This window comes from Cryptomeria japonica, chromosome 3, assembly GCF_030272615.1.
Source record: "Cryptomeria japonica chromosome 3, Sugi_1.0, whole genome shotgun sequence".
Lineage (NCBI taxonomy): Eukaryota > Viridiplantae > Streptophyta > Pinopsida > Cupressales > Cupressaceae > Cryptomeria > Cryptomeria japonica.
Genome location: NC_081407.1, coordinates 121,575,796 through 121,582,395, shown reverse-complemented (window position 1 = coordinate 121,582,395; position 6,600 = coordinate 121,575,796). Strand labels below are relative to the sequence as shown.

General features: G+C 40.1%; 1 pseudogene; it reads left to right on the top strand.

Annotated features, from left to right (window-relative positions):
- Positions 1–333: 333 nt before the first annotated feature.
- Positions 334–1,809, top strand: LOC131032785 (ATP synthase subunit beta, chloroplastic-like; annotated as a pseudogene).
- Positions 1,810–6,600: the final 4,791 nt, after the last annotated feature.

Here is a 6,600-nt window from a genome sequence, read left to right as displayed (position 1 = left end):
TGGTTAGAGTATCGCTTTCATACAGCGAGAGTCATTGGTTCAAATCCAATAGTAGGTAAAACTTATTTGATGCGATTGAGTAATAAATCGCATCAAATAAGTTTTACTCTATTTTGAAATAATATCAATTATTTCGATTCATTTAAATAATGAATCCATTTTTAGATCATCATCGAAGTTGAACTTTACAAAGAAAGAGATTACTAAGTAAATGTAAGTTATAACTCTAAATGATTATTGATTGATCAACTCATTATGGAGCATTTGTGCTTTTTTAGGTTTTTTGCTAGTATTAGCAATTGGAATCAATATCCTTTATTTATTTATTTATTTATGAGAACCAATCCTTTTATTCTTGGGGTTTCCGCACTTGTAGAAAAGAAGGCAGGACGTATTGATCAGATAATCGGCCCAGTACTCGATGTATCTTTCCCTCCAGGTAATATGCCTAGAATTTACAATTCCTTGATAGTTAAGGATAACAATACAACTAGTTAGCCAATAAGTGTGACTTGTGAGGTACAATAATTATTAGGAAATAATAAGGTTAGAGCTATAGATATGAGTGCTATAGACAGTTTGATGAGAGGAATGAAAGTAATTGATACAGGAGGTCCACTTAGTGTTCGAGTTGGTGAAACTATTCTTAGAAGAATTTTTAATGTTCTTGGGGAACCTGTTGATGACTTAGGTCTTGTAGATGCTCTCCCAAGATCTCCTATTCATAGATCTGCTCCCACCTTTACACAATTGGATACTAGATTTTCAATCTTTGAAACATGCATTAAAGTAGTGGATCATTTAGCTCCTTACCACCGTGGGGGAAAAATTGGATTATTTGGGGGAGCTGGAGTGGGTAAAACCGTGTTAATTATGGAATTAATCAACAACATTGCTAAGGCTCATGGAGGTGTTTCGATATTTGGCAGAGTAGGAGAACATACCCATAAAGGGAATGATCTTTACAAGGAAATGAAAGAATCGGGAGTCATTAATGAACAAAATATATCAGAATCAAAAGTAGCTTTGGTCTATGGTCAGATGAATGAACCACTAGGAGCTCGTATGAGAGTAGGTTTAACTACTTTAACTATGGCTAAATATTTCTGAGACGTAAATAAACAAGATGTACTCCTATTTATTAACAATATCTTTTGCTTTGTCCAAGCAGGATTAGAGGTATCCGCATTATTAGGTGGAATGCCTTCCGCAGTGGGTTATCAGCCAACTCTTAGCACGAAAATGGGTTCTTTACAAGAAAGAATAACTTCTACCAAAGAAGGATCTATAACCTCCATTCAAGTAGTTTATGCACCTGCAGATGACTTGACTAATCCCACTTCTGCTACAACATTTGCACATTTAGATGCTACTACTATACTATCGAGAGGATTAGCTGCAAAGGGGATCTATCTAGCAGTAGATCCATTAGATTCCACGTCAACTATGCTCCAACCTTCGATCATAGGTGAAGAACATTATGAAACTGCACAAGGAGTTAAACAAACTTTGCAACGTTATAAGGAACTTCAAGATATTATAGCTATTCTTGGATTAGACGAATTATCAGAAGACGATCATTTAATCATGGCAAGAGCAAGAAAAATTGAACAGTTTTTGTCACAACCCTTTTTTGTAGCAGAGGTATTCACTGGTTCCCCCGGTAAATATGTTAGTCTAATAGAGACAATTAGAGGTTTTCAAATGATCCTTTCTAGAGAATTAGATATTCTACCCGAACAGTCTTTTTATTTGGTGGGTAACATTAATGAAGCTACCGCAAAGGCTATGAACTTAAAAGAAATTTAAAGAAACAAAATGAACCTAAACCTTCGTGTAGTCACTCCCAATCGAGTTGTTTGGGATTCCCTTTATTGATCTTTTTTTATTCTTTATCACATCTACAGTAAAATGTTATATCAAAACATACTCTGTGTACCCAATCAGATCAATCGGGTCCATGTCATGTAGTAACAAGGTTCAAATCTTCCAGTCTTTTAGGATGCCTCAACTGCATGCATCACTGCACTTCCACTTGACACCTATCATCTAATAAATGGCTCGTCTCACCATGACCTTATGAGAGCACTCATCTTGAGGTGGGCTTCTTACTTATAGGCATTCAACAATTATCCACTCTGCACTTGGCTACCCAGCATCTACCGAGAGCACAATAACTAGTACACCAGAGGTGCGTCCTTCTCGGTCCTCTCGTACTAAGGAAAAGTCCTTTCAATGCTCTAACACCTGCACCAGATATGGATCGAACTATCTCATGATGTTCTGAACCCAGCTCACATACCGCTTTAATGGGCGAACAACCCAACCCTTGGAACATACTATCGCCCCAGGTGGCGAAGAGCCGACATCAAGGTGCCAAACCTTCCCGTCAATGTGAACTCTTGGGGAAGATCAGCCTGTTATCCCTAGAGTAACTTTTATCCATTGAGCGATGGCCCTTCCACTCGGCACCGTCGGATCACTGAGGTCGACTTTCATCCCTGCTCGATGGGTCGGTCTTACAGTCAAGCTCCCTTCTGCCTTTGCACTCGAGGACCGATTTTCGACCAGCCCGAGGAAACCTTTGCACGCCTCTGTTACCTTTTGGGAGGCCTATGCCCCATAGAAACTGTCTACCTGAGACTATCCCTTGGACAGTAGGTTTAGTCACAAGGTTAGACTTATAGCTCTTCTAGAGTGGTATGTCACTGATGGCTCATGCCCCCCCAGAAGAGGGCCTTCTTCGCCTTCCACCTAAGCTGCACAACAAGAGCCCAAAGTCAATCCCAGGGAACAGTAAAGCTTCATAGGGTCTTTATGTCCAAGTGCAGGTAGTCTGCATCTTCACAGACATGTCTATTTCACCAAGTCTCTCTCCGAGACAGTGCCCAGATCGTTATGCCTTTCGTGCAGGTCGGAACTTACCCGACAAGGAATTTCGCTACCTTAGGCCCATTATAGTTATGACCACCGTTCACTGGGGCTTTGGTCACTGGCTTCCCTGTCATTAGGTCACCAACTTCCTTAACCTTCCGGCACTGGGCAGGCGTCAGCCCCCATACATCATCTTACAACTTTGCGGAGACCTGTGTTTTTGGTAAACAGTCGCCCGGGCCTGGTCACTACGACCTCCTTTGTATAAGGAGGCACCCCTTCTCCTGAAGTTATAGAGCTATTTTTCTAAGTTCCTTAAAGAGAGTTATCTTGCGCCCCTAGGTATTCTCTACCTACCTACCTATGTCAGTTTCAGGTACAGGTACCCATTTGTTAAAGGTTGTTCGAGCTTTTCCTAGGAGTATGATGTGGGTTACTGTTGTGACCATTTCACACATCGCCCCATTTAAAATGGGGACCCCCTCTTTTTGCTCATTTTTCGCTCGCTTTTCACTTTGCTTTTTAGGGTTTTGGTAGTTTGTCAATTGTCTGGGTTAGGGTCAAGCCTTAGGGTTCCCTTTTCGATCTTTTCAGGCCAGAATCCAGTCAGTTTTGAGAGTTTTTTAAGCTTCCTTTCGTAGGATGCAATTTTGAATGAAGTGAATTTGCCAGAATGGTCTATTTTCAATTGGAATTTTTGAATGCAGAGTCTTAATTTGTCTAAGTGTTGATGATGAAATTGCGAATTTTATTCAATTGAGTAATTTTGACCAAATTTTGAGTTTTTTGATATTTGATCCCGGGTGTTGGAAATGATTTGTTTTTGCCTTGTGAAGTGATTAAACCTTTGAAATCATGATATTTTGGCCTGTAGGAGCAAAATCGCTCCTGTCCCTCAGTGAAGGACCGGAGCTCGTTTTCAAAAATCTTACCATCTCTGCAGGATCAAGACAAATTTCGAATTGGAAGTGATAAAGAAAGGCGTGATCTTTCCGTTGAATATAAATTGAAGAATTTCATGAACACGGAAATGCCCCAGGAGTAAAAATCGCTCTTGTCCCTCAGTGAAGGACTGGAGCTCAAAATCAAATATTACTTTGTCCTTGCAAGATTTTAACAACTTGACGATTTGAAGAAGTCCAAGGAGATGTGTTTTATCAAATGAATATAACTTGAAGTGTCGTCGTGAAGGAGAATGAACCAAAAGGAAAAAATCACTCCTGTCCCTCAGTCAGGGACCAGGGCGAAATCTATTGTAGCTCCCGTCCCTCTCCCAGGGACCAGAGCGAATTTCTTCATAAGGCATGTTCTGGGCAAGGATCAAGCAAGTTTTAAGTTTGAAGGCAAGAAAGGAGGTGAATTGAACCCGTTGAAGACAAATTGAAGATTACAAAACATCAACAAGGGACCCAAATGCCTAAGTTCGCTCCTATCCCTCAGTCAGGGACCAGAGCGATTTTTACCTTAAGACAAATTTCTTGCCAAGTTACAATGAATTCCAAGGCATGGATGAGTGAAATGGAGCACTATAAGACAGTTGAAGATAATTTTTGAGGTTAGCAAAGTGAAATGAAGCCTACAAGAGCAAGATCGCTCCTGTCCCTCAGCCAGGGACCAGGGCGATATAATGGTTATGTTGCCTTTTCTTCAAGTTCAAACCACTCCAAGTCAAGGTGAAAGGTGGCAAGGGCGTTTCGAAGCGTCTCAATCAAGCACAAAGTTACAAAGACCGCTAAAATGAAGGATTTGCACTAAAATACCTAAGTTCGCTCCTGTCCCTCAGGGAGGGACTAGAGCGAAATTTTCATAAAGGCCTAGATTTTGAGAGTTTAACAAGTATCAAGTGGCCAAGAGGGATCAAAGGACTACATTTTACCCAAGGAAGGCAATGGCAAGTTGAAGAAGGCAAGCATGAGCTCAAAATCTTGAAGTTCGCTCCTGTCCCTCAGTCAGGGACCAGAGTGATATTTACTATATTGACCAAATCCTTCAAAAATCACGTTAAGTCAAGGTTATGCGAGATGGTAAAAGGCCTAAGATGTCTTAAGAAGATGATATGCAAAGGTTTCAAACATCAAATGATCATCAATTGAGCCAAGGAAGCTATATCGCTCCTATCCTTCAGTCAGGGACCAGGGCGATTTTCACAAGATCCTTCATTTTCCATCAAAATCATGTCAAAGCAAGGTCGCACAAGATCAAGGTAGTCGTTTGAAAGGCAATGAATGAGAAGTTAAAGGTTAAGTATGACGAATGTTGGCTAGAACACATGGATCGCTCCTGTCCCTCTCCAAGGGACCAGGGCGATAATCCTCCAAACTTCTAAATGCCTTGATAAAACAAGTGATACAAGCGTGGAGTAAAGAAACAACGTTATTACTCGCCTTATGATGGAGATTGGAGATCAAAGATACAAGATCGAGGAGAAAACATCTAGTTCTCTCTTGTCCCTCTCCAAGGGACCAGGGCGACATCACCTCAAAAGGGCACTCATTTGCAAGGTCAAGTCACCCAAGTTTGAAATTCCTAGCAAAAATGCCAACTTCAATGTAAGGATGAAGATTTTGAACGTCGAAAGTGCAAAAATCAAGACCAAGTTGATGGATCGCTCCTGTCCCTCAGTCAGGGACCAGGGCGATGAGGTTTGAATCTTCCCACTTTTCCAATTTTGGCGCTCAAACAATTTTTTGAATTTATTTAAATGCTAAAAATCGATAACTTTGAAAATTCAATTAAATTGGCATTTAAATGTAGCACAAGATATTAATTAATTATTTTTGCCTTGTAAAAGATCAAATTTATTAAATAATAAACGATGGCAAATAATAATTAATTATTAATTTAATTAAAAATCAAATGAAGCGTTTGGATTGTGAGGTCGGCCTTTGTTATTTATTTAAAAAATCATTTTAATTGCTATATTTTGCAAAAAGTCGGCCTAAAGGGATTGGTGGTATGAATGCTTATAAAAGGAGGGGTGTAAATTGTTATTTTCACATTATCATTCAATCATCTCACATGCGATCTTGAGGGAGAAGTGCGAAATTGTGTTCAAAGTGCGATTTGGAATATACAAAGCAAGGTGGCGCGAAGTATTATCTAAGGAGGTGCGAACTTGAAGTTTGAATTAAGGCGAACTTGCGAAAGACTACGTCAAAGACATCTCCCAAAGGGTGGCGAAGTTGTTAGCTTGAGAGATCACGTTGAAGGCCATCTAATTTCGATCTTTTGCCTAGGCGAATCCATTTGTTTTGCATTTTAGTGTTAGCTCTCAAGGGAGGTATGGCGATATGGTTTTATTGATTTATTGTTTTTAAATGTTGATCGTCATAGCCTAAATTTTGAATTTTGAAATTTTGAATTCCCCCAGCTCAATCATTTTTTAGGAAATGATAATTCAAGAACTTATCATGATGTTTCCTAAAATTTATTCTCTAATCTATGTTATGTATTGCAAGATCTAGTTCTTATTATGAAATGTTGTGTAGGTATGGCGACCCCGAAGGCGGGAGCATCCACCAGTCGTCCAGCTCTCATGAAGGAAGATCAAAGGACCGAAGAAGTGGAGACCAAGATCATGTCTAAGTGGAGCAACATTGGAGATACCAACTTGGGCAACTTCAGCAGGAAGAAGTTTCGAGAGGTCCCTTACATTGGCAAGCCATCACCTGTCGCCCGGAGAATAATCGAGAGTGGCATCATTAAGGCAGCCGGCTTTCCTCCAGT